Genomic DNA, 18,635 nt, shown 5'->3' with positions numbered 1-18,635 from the left:
ACGAAGCACACTGCTGAGGGGAGCAGCGGGTGGGTCAGGAGAGGTCTGCCACACCATATGGTCACCTCCGGGGCAGGCGGGAATCGAACTCATGCGGAAGTGGCTTTAGCTTCTCAGTGCAGTGCTTTAACCCGCTGCGCCACCAGGGAGGGCCCTATGACTTATTTTTTAATACAGTGACTCAAACAGTGTTTTTGAATTTTTTCTCAGGCCTCTAGTTTCACTTAAGATTCAAACACAAGTCAACTTTGCAATGTATGCAGAAAAGATAAATGAAGTAATACTTCTGTCTAGCATTAATATTGCAATTATTTATAACCATAGTTAAGGAGTCACTAACTCTATGCCAGGCCCATGCCAAACATTCTGCATACAACATCTCATGTAATGCTTCCTACCACTAATGATATAGAAGCCAGTGTTAAAGATGAACCTTTTGAGGCTGACGGTACATCACCTGCAGACACCAGGTCTAATACTCAGGTCTGGCCAGGGAGCTGCTGGTGTGACCTAGTCAGAGTCTTTGGGCTTGGAGCTGATGATCATCCTGGGGAAAACCTCTGCCTGACAAAACAGGAATGGCCTGTGAATGTGACCAAACTCTTATTTCATGGAGGAAAGGGAATGGGAGTGTCCTTTTAATACACTGTCCTGGGCCCAGATGCCTGGATCCAACTGAAGTATAAACAACACAACTTGAGAATTCCTAGACCTGACTTCATATCATAACCACCTATGAAGCTGCTGCTGAAGAGTGTTTTGGCCTGAGTGCTGAGCATCCTTACATGTTCCAGCTAGGATGGCAGAGTGTGAGACCTTGAAGCCTTGTTAGGCCATTTCTCAGGGTTGTATTCACAGTAATCAGCCACCTGTATCCTAAGCCTTTATTGGGAAATCCTAGTTTCATGCTAGATGGGAGACCATGTCCTATGTCTCATTACAGAAGTGGAAAGAAAGAGGGAGTCATTCTTTACCATGCCCAGACAATCAATAAGTAAACCTGTGGCTTAGATCCAGCTATTGGGACTCTAAATCCAGAGAGGACTGGAAGAGCAGGGGAGGATGCAGAGAAACGGGGTTATGTCAGAGGTAGCGCAGGCAGGTTGGTGTTGTCTTGATTACATTCACAAAGAGACAAATGATATGCTTTATGCTCTTTCCCCAAAGATGCCTCAGTTTCTGGCCATTTTCCAAGTCCCTTGTCTTCTCTCCAACTTCCCATCATTTGATAGGTCACTGTTAGCTTGCTAATTAATTCCTTTTCTCTGGAACATGGCTAGAGACAGTTAACCAGTAATCCTGACTGACAGAAAATGGCCATGTTGCATCCACTCAAACGCCAAAGATATGTGGCCCGATGCCTGACATGAGAGAGATTGGAAGAAACCTTTGCCCACCTTTCCCTGAAACATTCCCTTGCTGGATTATCTAATAGAAGAGTTTCACAACATGCATAAAATAAGCTATGTACATAGAAGCACTCATTTTTCTATTCTGCCCAAGTGCAGTAATTGCTAATGTTTCAAGATAAAGAATAACTGACAAGGAGAACTATAAGTTCCTTCTTGTAGAACACCTATAATGTCCAAGGCAGAAAAGGAAGCTTTCACTATTTTGAACCAAATGCACTCACATGGACTGGTGTGGAACTGGTCAGACCTTCTGCCAGAGAGAACCTCTCAGGGTGTCAGCAACTCATGGTATTCAGAGAAATTGGCCTTAGTGACCATTCCCATGTCTTCTTTGGTAACTCTCACCCAAATGTGGACATTTAGAACTTTGTTTAAAGATCCCAACTAAAAGTGCCATTATTAGCCACTTGTAAGTTCCAGTGCTGCACAGACTTGCAAAGACAGGACATTCTCCAACAATCTTTGTTCTCCAGGCCTCCCCTTATGCTTCTGCAGGGATCAACTCTTTTTAGCTGTTTATCTGAGAACTTATTTCTTTGGGAAACTTCTCATGGAACTTTGGACTCAAATCAACTTTTGTTGTGCTTTGTACAAATTCCCATCTTGCTACCTAGGACATTTTCAACTGCTTACTCTTAGACTTTAAGCTTCTTCAGTTTAGGGACAAAGGGGTTCACATTCTGGTATCCCGGGTACCAGTCACAATATTTAGTAGGTGTTAAGTACATGTTTGTAAAGTAGAGTTGAGCAATTAGTGTCTAGTGTGTTCTGAAAAGCCAATCTGTTATTCCTCTCAAATACAACTTAGTTTGGCAGACGAGTATTTTGGGAAGTATTTCTAATTCTGTAGATGAGTATAGGGTGTAGTGCTTCACTCGCTACCAGAGGCTGACTGGAGGCTCAGTCTTTTCCCTTACACCTCACAGGTAGAGCTTGTGTCAGGCACAATAATGGCACAAAGGGCTCTTCAGAGAGGATGACACTTCTTGACTTAAGCCCTGGCAAGAATTTTCTGCTAATATCCACAGAAAGCAATCAGCTGGCAATAAATCCCCAAATTTCAAGTAAAATTTTTTCAGAAGAAATATAACTTCAAAAGAACATACTTTCAGCAACAGATAAAAATAATTAGCCTAGGACTCTCTCTGGTGGTGCAGTGGTTTGAAGGGGCTCTTCGAAGCCCCTACAGCACGCGTTCCATCCTCCTCCAGGGAGCTGACCCACATGGCCTGGCAGACATCTCCTGACCCGCCCACTGCTCCCCACTCTGTATTTCAGTACATCTGCTGATACAAGCTATGCAACCTCTATGGACAGACACGGTACAGGTGGAGGGGAAATGCTCTGAAAAATCAGACTTTCCACGCTAACTTATGTTATGACCTCCCTTTTTTGTAAAATCATAATATCAAACTATTCTGAGCAACCTTCAGCTTACAATTGGATTGCCTCAGCCACAGGAGGCGCTACCTGGCCCTGACAAGCAAGTCACTGCACCAGGGTGAGAAATTCCTCTTGAAGTCAAAAGTCATTAAACAACTGCTGATTAATAAAGACAAATGGCTGTTACTGCAAACTGCCAGATGGAGGAAAACCCAAATCTTAGCACTTTATCTCACCTAGCCTTCTATTCAGTTTCTAAATAACCACTCAAGCTTTCTACTATCTAGTCTTTGGATATGGAAATTTACCCAAGTCGCCTATGCAGAGCTAATCAGGTTTCAGGGACTTTATTTTGGTCAGTCTTCACTGTGGTAAATATAGTAATATTAGTCTTAAACTTTGTGAATCTATGTACTTGTTTTAACCTTGATAAATTGATTTTTTAAATGTTATATTCTCAACTAAAGGTCAAAACGACCCCATACTATTCTTAGCAAAACCGTGATTGTGATCTCAGCCCATTTCATATGCTAATGTCATCCCTCTGCCGGCCTGAAGTGTATAAAATAAACCTCTGCTGAAGGCAGAGCAGGAAGACTTGCACCCAACTCCCATTCCCGTGTCTTCCTCACGCCCGCTCCCCTTTCTTCCCTTTTTCCCCTTTTTCTAGGAATCTCTGCTCACCGACGCCATTCCCACCTTGAGACCCTGCCTGTTCTGCTCCCCAATAATCCGTGATCGGGGACAAAGTCTCCGACAATCTGCTTGTTCTGCTCCCCACTCTGTCTCTGGTGAATCCTCTCACCCACCACACCTCTGGCCTATACTCCAGTTCTGTAAGCATAAATTAATAAATAAATCTTTTTAAAAATGTAACCTAGAGCGTCACAGCCTCCTTGTGCCAGTGTAAGGATCTGCCCTCTGGGCCCTCACCAGGACTCGGCAGTGCTGCTGGCATGGCTGCTACATACAGATGCAAGCGTATGTGTGTGTAGACACGTCCCAGGTGTTAGCTCAGCTTCTTCCTCATGCAGAGCTTCACACCTATGCCTTCAAAAACAGTGCAAGCTGTGTGAGTTGTGCTTCCTCTGGTTAGAAAAAGCCTGGGAAAGGCTGCCAGGAAAGCCAATGTTGTTGCTCCTGGGAGTCCTCGCTGACACCCTCTCCAGGGCAGGAAGAAGAATGCCCGTGTTATTAGTGCTCTGTAGCACTTAGTAAAACGATTTTTAAAAAAAGATTTATTTATGCATACAGAACTGGGGTACAGGCCAGAAGTGCAGGGGCTGTGAGAGGCTTCACCAGAGACAGAGTGGGGAGCAGAACAGGCAGATGGGCGAAGTACACTGCTGAGGGGAGCAGCGGGCGGGTCAGGAGAGGTCTGTTGCGCCATGTGGGTCACCTCCCAGGGCGGGGATCAAACTCATGTTGAAGTGGCTTTAGCTTCTTAATGCTGTGCTTTAACCTGCTGCGCCACCAGGGAGGGCCAAAACAACTTTTTATCCTCATCCTAGAACATTAATGCAGCACCTTGTACATATCTTGAGGGTGAAATATAAAAAAGAAAGTAGAAAATTCCACCATCTAGGCATGACCACTGTGTGAATATTTATCTCTGAGGACTTCTTCATGCTCCCCTCCCTGGTCCCCTCAACCCATCCCCACCCCCACACTGCTTCCACGCGTCTGCGCAGGTGACTTAAGACATTTTAAGACATTCGCTGTGTGCTTTGGATTTGGGAAAGTTAGCAGGCAGGGGATAAACGCAACATTTGTTTGAGTGTCCTGGATGAATTCCAGCTGAAGCTCTGATTGTTTCGGCGTCTCATTTGCAGCTTCAGCTGGATTAGTTACCCATTAATTCTCATTCTAGCCCTGGGTGGAGGCAGGGTAGCTCAAGAGTGGCTGCTTTTAAGTGAAGGGGGCCCTGCCGAGTGGGCTCTGTAAATCTTCCCACCGCAGAGAGGGAGCTCTGTAGGGATCAAAGGCTCTGGGAAGGAGCAGGGTGTCTTCGCCCCTGCGTGGCCTCTGCCCGCCTGCCCCCTCCACTGGGGAGCCTGCAGAGGCGGAATCCACCGCTAGGGCACTGCCGTGTCATGGAACAGCTGCCCACGTCAGCGCGTGCTTACTGAACACCTGCTTACGCCCTGCCCAAGTCTGACAAGCATCTCACCCACTCTGTATTTTAAGGTCAAGGAAGAAACTGGAGGCACACCTGCCCAGGGTTGGCACTGCAGGCAACCTAGTTGGTGCTATTTTGATATTCTGATGATGGAGAAAACCTGGGCTGTGAAAGTCAGTTTACTGTTCCAGTGCATGTCCGATGGTGAAGTGAAGGTTTCTAAGCACCAAGAACCCAGAGATACCCAGAGATCAAAGCGCAGAAGATGTTTCTTAAACATTCCGACCATGAAGTGAGAGGTTCAGCATGCCCTGAGCCTTGAACCCGAAGAAATTAGTCTACAGAGTCCAGCAGTTTCCAAGCCACTGATTGGAATTCAGCAGCAAATTCTGCACCATATCAGTAACTGACCTTTCTTCAGGGGTGCGCAGCCAGGACGGTGGGCTCCTGTAACAAATATCTAGTACCATTAGATGATGGAATGGCATAACTCTAACATGCAAATTTTTACAGCACAGCAATTAAGCAGTTTAGAATTTTACGACAGTGTTTGGGGCTTTATACAACAACAAAAAAGGGGACCAATAAAGGCCTGTGATGGATGTGCTAATCCCCACTGGAAATATACCGTGTAATGCTGTGAAGACAATACATTATGGATAGGCATGTGATGATTGGTTGTTAATCTCCCCAACCCCCACTGCCCCCACACACCCCAGGTAAGTCCTTTCCACCCACACCCCCAACCTCCACGAAGGCACCCAAAGTTCTTGGCTGAAAACTACACAGCCCCCACATTGTTAGGGGACGAGTCTGGGGTGCAGATGGGAAAGTTGGGGCATAGAGATCTGTGTGCATGGAATACAGAGTGAAAGGGACTTGCAGCTATGCAGCCTGTCAGCAGGGGACAGAAGTGGGGGCCATATGCCGCTCTTCTTCTCCCTTCTGTCACCCAGTCTGCCACCTCATCCTTCTGTCAGGGGACACTAATGATGAACATGTTTTAAACAGTTTTGTTTACCTAGCAACAGCTTTTCTAAGAGGGGGTCTTAATTAGTCACCTTAAACAATTTTTGGGTTGGATTTTTTTTTTCAGCATTCATTCATTTGTTCATTCATCTGGAAGAATCTTCCTCTTGCTCATTCTACACACACACCCTGCCCCTGCCCCCATCCCCTGGAGGCTGTTGTTACTGTTTCCATGAAAAAGTGTGTCTGCATTACAAAACTAGTTTTAATAGCTAGATGCCATTTTTCTTTCTTTCATACCTACTTTAATACCACAATTAGCTTTGAAGGGTAGATTTTTCTCCACTTGTCAGAGGCAGTATTCCTTTGTGAAGCTCTTCAAATAGGATCTGCATTTAAAATGAAATCCCATTTGGTGAATTTTTTTTTTCTTCATAATTTCGTACCATTGGTTGTAGGCAATTTCACATTGAAACAGCAGGCCCAGAGCTGATTTAGCAGTTGATTCTATCATGACAGAAAGAGAACTCTAATTAGAATTTTATCAATTATGTTATTGGTTTTCCTTTCAAATTTAATTCACAAAGGATGGTCACTTGCTAGTTTTCTGAGTTACTTTTGCTTTTGGGCCCATGACTTAGTGAAAAGCATTTTGAAGACTATGAGTCCACAGATTTCTATTTTATATGAAACAATGCCAACAATGTCTTAACAAAATCAGTTAAAATGTAATATATTCAGTTCAAAGTTAAAATGTTAATGTTAAAATAGAATGTATTTATTTCAAAGTAAATCAGAAATGAAATAACATCACCCAAAATGTTGAGCGTGAAATGATTTATTTTTAGTAATAAAATTGGTGAAGAATGAGTTAACTGTCAAAAGACAATACCACTGAATGTGTTTAATCATTAACTCTCATTAGACAGAAAAATCTACTTGCACAGAGTAATTCCTGAAGGATTACATCTGCTTTTACATTATTGAACTAGCTTCTGCCTTATTCTTCCTTCTTCCTTTCCTCCTTGGCTCCTTTCTTTTTTCCCTCCCATCCCCTTCTTCCCTTTCTCCCTCCCTGCCTTCCTTCCTTTCGTCAATTAGCTTGGAGATATAGTTTTTTTTTTCTATTTTGACAGTAATTAAACAAATAAATACTGTGAAATTTACTTTGGTACATCCATACAATGGATATTATTTGGCAATAAACAGAATAGTCTATGAAACGATAAAAAGACATGGGAAAATCTTAAATGCAGATTATTAAGTGAAGGAAGCCAAGCTTTAAGGGAAATATGCTGTGTGAATCTCACTAGATGATAGTCTAGAACAGGCAGACTTATAGAGAGAGTAATATAAACAGAAAATCAGTGATTGACAGAGATAGAGGGTAAAAGGAGAAATGAACCGTAGAGCACTGAGGATAATCTATGTGATACTGCAATCTCAAAACTCATAGAATATATAAACATCACAAAAAGGAAGAAAGGAAGATGGGCAGGTAAAATGGGTCATGTGGTTCCTACATCTAAAGAAAAAGTTGTTTGTCCTTGATTTGAGGCTAATGAGACTACTTAGTATATGCTACATAAAACACTTAGGGGCGGGATCCTCAAGGAAGATTTTTTAAGATTTCAAGTGTTTAAGACTTAAAGAAATGGTGTCTACAAGCCACTGGCCAAGTGCCAATCTTATGCTGCCTTGTCACCTCCTTGGGCTGCTGAGAGGTAGTTGTTCTTGGGGTATGATCACCTTCCTGACTTCAGAGATTGGGGCTTTGAAAATATGATCTTAAATTTAATGGTGACTTCTAATTCCTGACCTTTTTCAATAATTTTATAAGTACCTAGTTCCTTATGTTAAATGTATTTCTTCTTAAAATGAAAAAAAAAATGGCAATGCCTAATTGTATGTTAATTGCAAGTGACCAAATTTAAGTATAAAGGCAAAGATAGATGCAAACACTGGTCATTCAAAAGCTGGAGTGCACGCACTAAAATCAGGGTAGACTTCAAAACAAGGGATAGTAGCAGAGATAAGAAGGGATATTTCTCAGTAACAAAAGCTAGTGCAACAAGAAGGCAGTTATCCTAGCTACACACCTGATAAAAGATCTTAAAAATACATGAAACGAAACCCAAAGAAAGTGAAAGAATGGACAAAACTATGACTATAACATAATCTTAGTATTTCTCACTCAATAATATTTTTGAACATATAGACAAAAAAAATAAGTGAGGATATAGGAGATTCAAACACTATCAATCAGTCTTCGGAACACTACTTTTGAACCATTTTAGAATATGCATTCTTTTCAAGAGCATATAGACCATATTCTGCTCCCACAAAAAAAAAAAAGTAAAAACTTAAAAAGATAGAAATCGTACAAAGTATACTTTATGATCCCATGGAATTAAATTCAAATTCTAAGATCAAAGAGATCTGCAAAACCCCTTAATATTAGAAAATTAAAAAATATACTTTTTTTTTTTAAAGATTTATTTATTTATTCATACAGAACTGAGGTAAAGGCCAGACATGCGGAGGGTGAGAGGATTCAGCAGGGATAGAGCGGGGAGCAGAAAAGGCAAATTAACGAAGTACACTGCTGAGGGGAGCAGCGGGTGGGTCAGGAGAAGTCTGCGGTGCCATGTGGATCTCCTCTGGTGCAGGTGGGGGTCGAACTCATGGCTTAAGCTTCTCAGTGCTGTGCTTTAACCTGCTGTGCCACCAGGGAGGGCCCTGAGGAATATACTTTTAAAGTATTCATGGGTCAAGGAAAAAACCATTAACGGTATTTTAAATATTTCTGAACTACATGCTTACGAAAATATAAGATCTTAAAATTTGAGATATATCTACAGCAGTATGTAAAAATAATTTGTAGACTTTATGAAGCATAAGAACTCAGACATAAGATTATGTACTGTGTGATTCAAAATTATATAAGGTACAAAACCAGACTCACCTATGCTCTTAAAAGTCAGAATGGCGGGGCCCTCCCTGGTGGCGCAGCCATTCTTTCTTTTTTTTTTTTAAGATTTATTTATTTGTGCATACAGAACTAGGGTACAGGCCAGAGACTCAGGGGTGGCGAAAGACTTCACCAGAGACAGAGTGGGGAGCAGAACAGTCAGACTGACAAGTACACTGCTGAGGGGAGCAGTGGGCGGGTCAGGAGAAATCTGCCCTGCCATGTGGGTCAGTTCCCTGGTGGGGATTGAACTCTGCTGCTGTGGCTTCTGAGAGCTTCATAATGCAGTGCTTTAACCTGATGCACCACCAGGGGGAGTTCCTAAAGTTAACTTTTTATATTTATTTTTTATTACATTTTTTATTTATCTTTTTAGATAGATAATTTTTTACATCATTCTTCATTTTGTACATTTTTTTATTTCAGTTGTAATCCTCGTGGATGTCCCACCAGCACTTCACACATGTGCCATCACCATAATCCCATGAAAAAAGATTTTTATTTTGAGTATAAAAGGAATTCAAATTAAAAATATGTATATCATGCAGAAAGGCGAGAACCAGGATGAATAGACTTGTTCATGTCCATCTTCCCACAGAAGTGCCTGAAAGTGTGTCCTGCACAGCTAGTCAAATAAAGTCTGGGGCCCACAATTCTATCTTGTAGTGGTTGACAACTTATTTTTCCTGATCTGTTTCCTCAAATGTGAAACCGTGATCCACTGGAGTCAGGAGTAACAGGAGAGAGCTTTTATAAAAGTGCTCTCATGCCCCATGGGAGGGAAGTAGAGGGAAGACCATCCATATGCGACTTGTTATCTTGACAAACAGCAAGGATTGTTTTGCTAGGACAGGCATCTTAGTGGATATTCACAGCAAAAGTGTAACTTTCAAAATTTCTTATTAACTATAATTATATTAAGTCTAATTTTATAGAAAACATTCAAGGCCAATTTTTGTACATTTTTCGTGTACAAAAAATTGTGTATGTTTTATTCATTCTACACAGTCCTTAAAACTAACCTTTCCAGTAATTTCAAAGTGCTCATTCCTCAATTTTAAATCAAAAAGTCCAGCCCTATTTCTATAGGTTGTGAGTCTAATTAAGTGTGAGCTTATATGTTATGGTATATGTGTATAAAAATCAAAAAGGAAAAAGATAAAAATAGATGAACTATTTCAAGGTGAACTACCATAGGGTGTGGAATTAGAAATTATTTGTGCTTTTATTGTCTCCTGTTTTCTGTAACAAACATGCCTTTTATGTGAGAAAAAATAAATATATATGTGAAAAAATCCAAGGCCTGGATATTGAGTACGTTTATTTGTTTTGCTTTTTATATTTGTCTACATGTTTTGGTGTGATAATGAGAAATGAGAAGTGTCACAGTCAAAAGAAACTGAAGGACTTGGGAACTAAAACCCACCCCTGCTTTTAGTTTCCTTAATCTGTTGGGGACTTCCTATAAAAGTTTGCATCTCTGAGTGTAAAATGCTTATTAAAATAACTTCATTTTCTACTCATTATGGTCTCTAACATACTAGAGAATATATTCTTATGCCAAAGAGGACAGCCTTTGCTCACAGCAGTAAAGGTCTAGAAGGAGAATATGTGATGAAGATAAAAGTTCTACCTGGGAAATCAAGGCAAAATAGGAACCCTGTAAATATTGTGGTTCTGTGTAAGTCAACTTCACCAAAAAAAAAAAGAGTTAGGAATCATTTGTATTAACTAACATTTGTGCTATGTTATGGCTTGGAAAGATTTTTGCTTTTAGTTGATTAACTGAATTCTTACAAAAACTCAGAGAATTTGGTCTGAGTGTCCTCATTTTACTAATGACTGAGCTGAAGTTCAGAGTATCTACACCCAGGATTGACAAGAAAGCTCCAAGATGCTAGGAACTTCATGAAAATGATTTAAGAGAAACTGTGTTGAAAACTATCTATAATGAGAATGTTGAAGATGCAAAGAACACAGTTCTTTTTGTGTGTTTTGAGATGGCAGTTGAGTTCACATAAGAGATTATCTACAGATAATTTGGAAATTATCTGTTTTCTGCCTTGTAAAAGGTATACAAAATGCTCCTGCAGAAAGCTTGTCACAATCCAGTTTTGACCGTATGAATAGAATATTATAAGCTCTGGAACAGTGCGCAGGTTTAAAAACTTAACTTTAGTTCAAAGCCTGGATATTGAGCATTTTTGTTTGCTTGTTTTGCTTTCTATATTTGTCTACATGTTCTGATGTGACAATGAGAAATAACAAGTGTAACAGTCAAAAGAAAGTGAAGAAATTGGGGAACTAACATTGCGCCTCATGCTTTTGGTTTCCTTAACTGTTGGAGACTTCCTTTAAAAGTTTACATCTTTTAGTGGAGAAATTAATTTCTCTTTCACAAGTTCCACTCACATTTTGTTGCTAATAAAACGAAGGATGTAAATACTATTAAGTACAAAACAGCCTGCTGCATAATTGTTTCAAAGCAATTACAGATTATATCGAGCTATCCATGGAGCAGAAACAGTTTTTTCCAAGACACCAGCTCCCTGTACCTTGAAATTTTATTAGTCTAAGAATTTCATGCACCATATGTTAGAATATGAGACTAGCTGCAATTGAACAAACAACTTTCTGATATATAAGTGAATGATAACCTGATTTTAAATGTGTTTATCTAATGAGATAGTAACTGTAATTTACAACACATATAAACCCCCCCCCAGTTACTCACTCCTGGTGTACCTTTTGGCTAAAAAGGGTGATGCAGGGAGATATGCTAATGACAATCGTCTTGGTTTTTACCAAGTCAGTAATAAAATTTGCATTTGATATTGTGCACAGTAAACTGGGTTATTAGCCTTGAAAATGAGTCTCATAAAATTTAAATATAGGCTTAAATCATATTAACTGTCCTGTAGGTTTTCTGAGAGGCTTTAAAGCATTGTGTTGCCTGCATAGTGCACAGAATGCAGATGTTTGTGTGTCTTCAAGGGGGCCCCCAAAAGGATACAAGTGAGCGCTTGAGAGATGCACTAGAAAAACACACACTAATGTGCTTCCAACTTTGAGGACCCGGCCCAGGTCAAGTACCTGTGGATCCAGAGGCTGGGGAAAGAGGGTCGTTCAGTAGGACTTCTAAGGGCTTTCTGGCTAACCACTTGGGCAGATTGATTAATCAGTCCTTGCACAAAGATCACTTGGACCATCAACGACAGGACTGAAACTTCCAATGGGTCACAATGCAGGAAAGTTAACACTGTGAGATGTCACTCTTATTCTTGAGATAGAGACAGAAGCGACAGATTAAATATTGTAGGGACTAGTGGTTGCCATTTCTCCAGAGACTTCCAACTTTAGCATCTTGCTTCTTGATGTATACTAAATCATAACCATTTACTCTCTGGAGGAGGGAAAAATGTATCAGGGAGATGCAGACCCTTTGTTGTTGACTTCCTGGTGGATACACTGGCCAAGTGTCCTGGCCTTACATTGCTAAGTAGCCTAATAGAGCCCCAACCAAACCCAGCAATATACACTGACTTTTCAGTCAAGGCATGAGGACCCATTTGTATGTGTAACTAACCAGTTCAAGGTTGACTCCCAAGAGACATGTGACCCTCTACTTCCAACCCCAAGCCCCCATCAAGAATAGACTCAAAAGAGAAATTTGCCACACTTTATATACATTTCTGTATTCCTTGATCACTACCCAGCTAAGCTCTTTCTGTATATATCCCTTTCCTTTTTCCCTGTCCTTTCTTTTTTTTCCCCCTATCTTCCATTCTGCTCAGTAGAATTTTTATCTCATGGGTAACAGATCATACTTGCCTCCCAGTTCTTCATTAATGTCCCCTCACCACAAGAAAGGAAACACCTTGTCTTAAAAGAAGCCTGGTCTCCCTTCTGTTCCTTCTGCTGTCCTGTCAAGGAGAAGGTGCAAATCTGACCTCATTTTAGGTACTATATGATAATGGGAAGTTATCTATCCTTCTTTCTCACCACTACCCATCTAGACCATGAGTCCTCCATCTTGATGGAAAAATCCTTGTAGATGAATGTCTATACCATTCATTTTTAAAAAGATTTATTTATTATTTATGCATATAGAACTCGGGTACAGGCCAGAGATGCAGAGGCAGTGAGAGGATTCACCAGAGACAGAGTGGGGAGCAGAACAGGCAGATCAATGAAGTACATTGCTGAGGGAGCAGCAGGCAATTCAGGAGAGGTCTGCCGTGCCAGGTGGGTCTGCTCTGGGGCAGGGATCAAACTCATGCTGAAGTGGCTTTAGCTTCTCAGTGCTGTCCTAACCACCACCACTACCCGCCCCCGCCCCCGCCCCCCTCAGTAGTGTACTTGGTCAGTTTGCCTGTTCTGCTCCTGACTCTGTCTCTGGTGAGTCCCCTCGCCCCCTCCACCTCTGGCTTGTATCCAGTTCTGTATGCATTAATAAATACATCTTTTTTAAAAAATGCACATTGCAGATGACAAAGAAAACTTCTTATCTGGTCCTAACCAGCATCATGTCTACTTAGGTCTTCACAGCATGTACTCCTGCTGGGATCCCCTTCCCCAATATCCCCCGTGGCATGGCCGGCACTGCTCCCTGGTTCTCCAGTGCTCCTCCTCAGTTTTCTACTTTCTCTTCCTTCCTTTAGATGTTGCTGTCTCTGAGGACTCAGTCCCAGGACCTCTCATTTTTTTCTGCATCTCTACACCGCCCCTGGGTGTTCTCTGAACTCCCACAACCTCAAACAAAGCCCGCAAGGTGAAAATCCCCAAACAAGTATTCATCACCACACATAATTTTTCACCTTGGGCACATTGCCTAACTTCTCTGTGTCTCTGTTTTCTCGTCTATAAAATGGGGTTAGTATTATCTACATCTGGAGTTGTTGTGAGGAATAAATGAGTTAATTCAAGTAAGTATTTACAAAAGTACTTGGTACTTGATGAAACTTCAGTTAATATGTCCTACTATATAATTATTATTATTACATAGTAATTATTATGTTATTATGCCTATTATTATCAGTATCACAGGACAACACTTCATGGGTAGCACCTCATAGAGGTTTAAGTTTAATAACCTGGAAAATGGAAATTATTACCCTTGAGCTTTCTTCTAGTAGGTTTTATACTTTTCTCCTGCTTGGTCTCCTAGCTCAGTGGAAATTAAGTATTATACACTCAAATCAGAAATAACTCGTTTTTCTTTTCCTTTAGCTCAGATTAGTCAGCAGGTCTTATAAGTTATGCTTCACTTCAATTGATGATCTATTCTCAAAACTAGCTGCTAATTTCCTAAATCAAGCTTTAATTTTGCCTGCATTGCTGCAATAATCTGTTAGCTGACCTCTTGACCTGATGCATTGCCCATATAGTACACGGTCTGAGTGTTCTTCCAGAGCCCAAATGTAATATATCAGTGGCTCACCATTACCATGAGTGTAGCACCATTACCATGAGTGTAGAGTGCAGACTCTTTAACCAAGTCTAAAGGTGACCTGTAATGTGAACCCCAAGATGTTTCAGGGTTATTGAACATGTGTCTCTTTCTCTTATCCCCAGACTTAACTCCTCTTCAAATGCTAGTCCATCTGTTATGTTGCCAACCAAGTTTTCTGATTCTATAAATCAAATTAAGGACCCATCTCTTTAGTTAAGTTTATCTTTAAGAATTTTGATCTTTCTGGTATTCTTGGAAATGGAACTGTTTCCTGAATTTCTTTTTCAGATAGTGCACTGTCAGTGTATAAATACATAATTGATTTTCATTCACTGATTTTTCTATCCTGAAAAATTATTAAATTTATTACTTTTTAAATTGTCAATGTTTAGGGTTTTCTGTGTAGTAGATCATGCCATCTACAAATAGTGACAATTTACTTTTTTCTGTCAGATTCACATGCTATTTTTCTTGCTTAATTCCTCTGGCTAGGATTACTAGTACTCCATGGACTAGAATAAGAAATAATGAACATTCTTGCCTCGTTCCTGATCTTAGAGAAAAAAACTTACTTTTTCACCAATGATTATAATGTTAGCTGTGGTATTTCCTATACAGCCTTTATAATGTTGAGGTCATTTTTTTTTTATTCTTAATGTTTTGAGTATCTATCATAAAAAGGCATCAAATTTTGCCAATTTGTTTCCTGCATTATGTAAAACAGTATGGTGATTCTTCAAAATGTCTAAAATAATAATAACAATAGGATCTAGTTATTCTTATTTTGGGTATTTATCCAAAAGATTGGAAGTCAGGAACTTTCCATAACACTCAGTACATAGTTTTGAGGTTGAAGAGTAGAGGCTGCCTAAACTACATAAAGCAACACACTCTTTTCCATCCCCCACTGTGGCCTCAAGTTGCTCACTGGCTGTGGTAAATGGTGAAAGCCAATTACTGTGATGTTTTGGTACCTAGGAAGAGCTGAAGAAGGCTTACAGGAACTGGCCTTAAAGTACCATCCTGATAAGAATCTGAATGAAGACAAATGCTTAAACAGATTTCTCAAGCTTTGAAGTGCTGTCTGATGCAAAGAAAAGAAGAGTACAAACCATTAAAGAAGGTGAAGCAGAGGGTGGTTTGGGCTCCCCCATGGACACCTTTGATATGTGTTTAGAGGAAAAAGAAGGATACAGAGAGAGAGGAGATGTAAGAATGTTGTGCAACAATTTTCAGTAACCTTATAAGGATTATATAATAATACATCAATAAAGCTAGTTTTGCAAAATAACGTAATCTGTACAAATGTGAAAGCTGAGGTTTAAGAAAGGAACAGTAGAATGCTGTTTTAATTGCTAAGATATTGGAATACAAATAAAAATTCATCAGCTAGAACCTAGAATGATTTGGCAAACTTAGTCATTGTGCATGGAATCCAGGGATGTGGGAAACAGATCAGTCCTAAGGATAGATGTAAAATCTGCAATAGAAGAAAATAGTTTGAGAGTGAAGAATATTCTAGATGTTTTATCTAAGCAATCATGAAAGTTGGCCAGAAGTTAACATTCCATGGTGAAGAAGACCCAGAACTAGGATTGCAGCTATGAGATACTATCATTTCTTTAGATTAGAGGGACAATGCTGTTTATCCTAGGCAAGTCCTTTTCAGCATATAGGTATACAATTGGTTGAAGCACTGTGTGACTTCCAAAAGCCAATATCTACTCTTGACAACTGGACCATAGTAATCACCTTTCATGCAGATCAGATTGTCAGACATGGAGATAGCAAGTGTATGCTAGATGAAGACATGATGGTTTATCATAGCTGTATGAAAAGGGACATCTAATCATGGAGTTTATCAAACTTTCCCAAGAATGGCTTTTTCTCACCTGAAAATCTCTATCTGAGAGTAAAAGACCGATGACATGAACCAAATTAAACTGGTGAATTTTGATCCAAACCAGGAAAGGCAATGCCATTACAATGGAGAAGCTTCTGAAGATGATGAGTGTCATCCTAGGGCTGGTATTCAGTGACAGTTCTTAATGGGGCCAGTGAATAATGTTCACAACTAGCATTTTATATGCAGTGAATGAGTGAAGGATTATAACCAATATGATCACTACTTGCATTTTTAAAAAATATTCAGCTACAGTAGTATTTTTAAGTTAAATGAAGAATAAACTCAAATATAAAAGCTTAAAAAAATGGAAATCAGAATCTTAAAGAGATAGTAATATCCCTACATTCATGGTTGCACTGTTCACAATAGCCAGGATGTGGAGACTTTAAATATCCATCAATGAATTAAATAGTGAAATTCATAGCATCAAAATAGGAAATGGTCGTTGCCTAGGACTGGGGGAGGGATGATGGGAAATTACTGATGAGCACACATAAAATTTAGTTATGTGAAATGACTAAGCTCTAGAAACCTACTATATCCATTCCATATGCATCCCTCCCAACACACACTTCTTTGTTACATGTAAAGGGATGGTGTTTGCAAGATATAAACAGGTGTTCAGTTAGCATTTGTTCACTGAATTAATCTATTGAATATACCTAGTTAAGAAATTTTAATAATAATAAAGGCACTACTCAAGTAATATTGCTTTCTGTGAAAGCCCAAAGAGTAAAAAACAGTCTTGTAATAATTATTCTCATTAGCATGGATTAGAATTTGCAAGTCATGTCTTCCAACATTTATCTCCTTACTTCCTCTTTCAACAATTCTAAAGACTACCAGCAGGTGTCAGTGGTGTCTTTATAGGTCATCTGAGAGCTAAAATTAAAACTAGGTCTAGATTTAGTGCTCTCTCTCTTTTTTTAAAGATTTCTTTATTTATGCATAAAGAACTGGGGTACAGGCCAGAGGTGCGGGGACAGTGAAAGGGCTCAGCAGAGACAGAGCGGGGAGCAGAACAGGCAGATAGAAAAAGTAAAGGAGAGGTCTGCTGTGCCATGTGGGTCACCTCCAGGGTGGGGAATGGAAATTGCACTGAAGCTCCTACCCACTGCACCAACTAGCTTGCAGTGCTGCATCCTAACCCACTGCACCAACAGGGAGGGCCCATATTTCTCTTTTTTTTTTTTTTTTTGACAAAATCATACTGATTTGCAAGACAACATAAATATTGACCAAATACAAATTAATTCTTTTTACATTACTACCTTTAGATACTAGACCTTAATAGGATAGTATAAGGGAAAAAAAGAACAGTTACACAGCGAATTATACCATGTCCTGTAAACCCAGCTTTGCTCAATCAACAGTACTTTATCTCTATTCAGCCTTTTCAACTAGAGAAGATATTCTGAAGTTATCATTTATCTCACAGTTTTTAAAATCTTCTCTGTTTTGCTAGTTTTTGTCTGGCCACTTTTAGGTCTTTTCTCCTAAATATCATAATAGAAAAGATAAACAAAATAGAGAGCTGCCATTTTTCTTCTTTCCATATAAATCTAGTGTAAACATTATGAATGGAATTCTCCATTCAGCTACAGTTTCTATCGAATCAGGATGAAAAGAAAGGGTGAAAAATGATTCAGGGACTTCTTAGCAGATCACTGTTTTCAGAGACTCCCACAACCCACAAGCAATGCCTAGTGTCTCCTTCATGTAAACTCTCTAAGAGAGCAGAAGGATCTACTTGTTTAAAAATATACACTGCTGGCCCTCCCTGGTAGCACAGCAGGTGAAAGCACAGCACTAACAGGCTAAAGCCACTTCAGCATGAGTTCGATCCCCTGCCCCAGAGGTGATCCATATGGCCTAGCAGACCTCTCCTGACCCACCCCCTGCTCCCCTCAGCAGTGTACTTCCTTGATCTGCCTGTTCTACTCCCTACTCTCTCAGGTGAAGCCTCTCACTGCCCCCGCATCTCTGGCCTGTACCCCTGTTTGTATGCATAAATAAATAAATCTTTAAATACACACACACACACACACACACACTGCTTATTGGTAGTTAATTTTTTTATGGGTCTTCCTCTGCATAAGTTGGCAGCAAGAGTCAACTGTAAGGAGAACAAACTGAAGTCAGTCCTTATCGGACATCAGCTCCTTCTACCTACCCAATATGAGAGTAACTTGGAATCCCTACGTGTGTGTGTGTGTGTGTGTGCATATACAGCAGGGAGAGGAAAAAGGAAGCCATTCATTTTTTAACTAACAAAATGTAAGATACACTGATTTTATATTTTAGAAAAGAGTTGGAAACATGAATGTAAGACATAAAAATGCCCTCATAATTTGTTTAATAGCTTGTGAACAAGGACTACATTTCTTCTTTTATTTGTGCATACAGAACTGGGGTACAGGCCA

At 40.0% G+C, this 18,635-nt stretch overlaps 1 pseudogene; it reads left to right on the top strand.

Annotated features, from left to right (window-relative positions):
- Positions 1 to 15,458: 15,458 nt before the first annotated feature.
- Positions 15,459 to 16,345, top strand: LOC101627216 (annotated as a pseudogene).
- Positions 16,346 to 18,635: the final 2,290 nt, after the last annotated feature.

The sequence above is a fragment of the Condylura cristata genome, unplaced genomic scaffold (assembly GCF_000260355.1).
Source record: "Condylura cristata isolate star-nosed mole 26May11 unplaced genomic scaffold, ConCri1.0 scaffold00001, whole genome shotgun sequence".
Taxonomy (NCBI): domain Eukaryota; kingdom Metazoa; phylum Chordata; class Mammalia; order Eulipotyphla; family Talpidae; genus Condylura; species Condylura cristata.
Note: the sequence above shows the minus strand (reverse complement) of the source record. Positions and strands in the feature narration are given on the sequence as shown.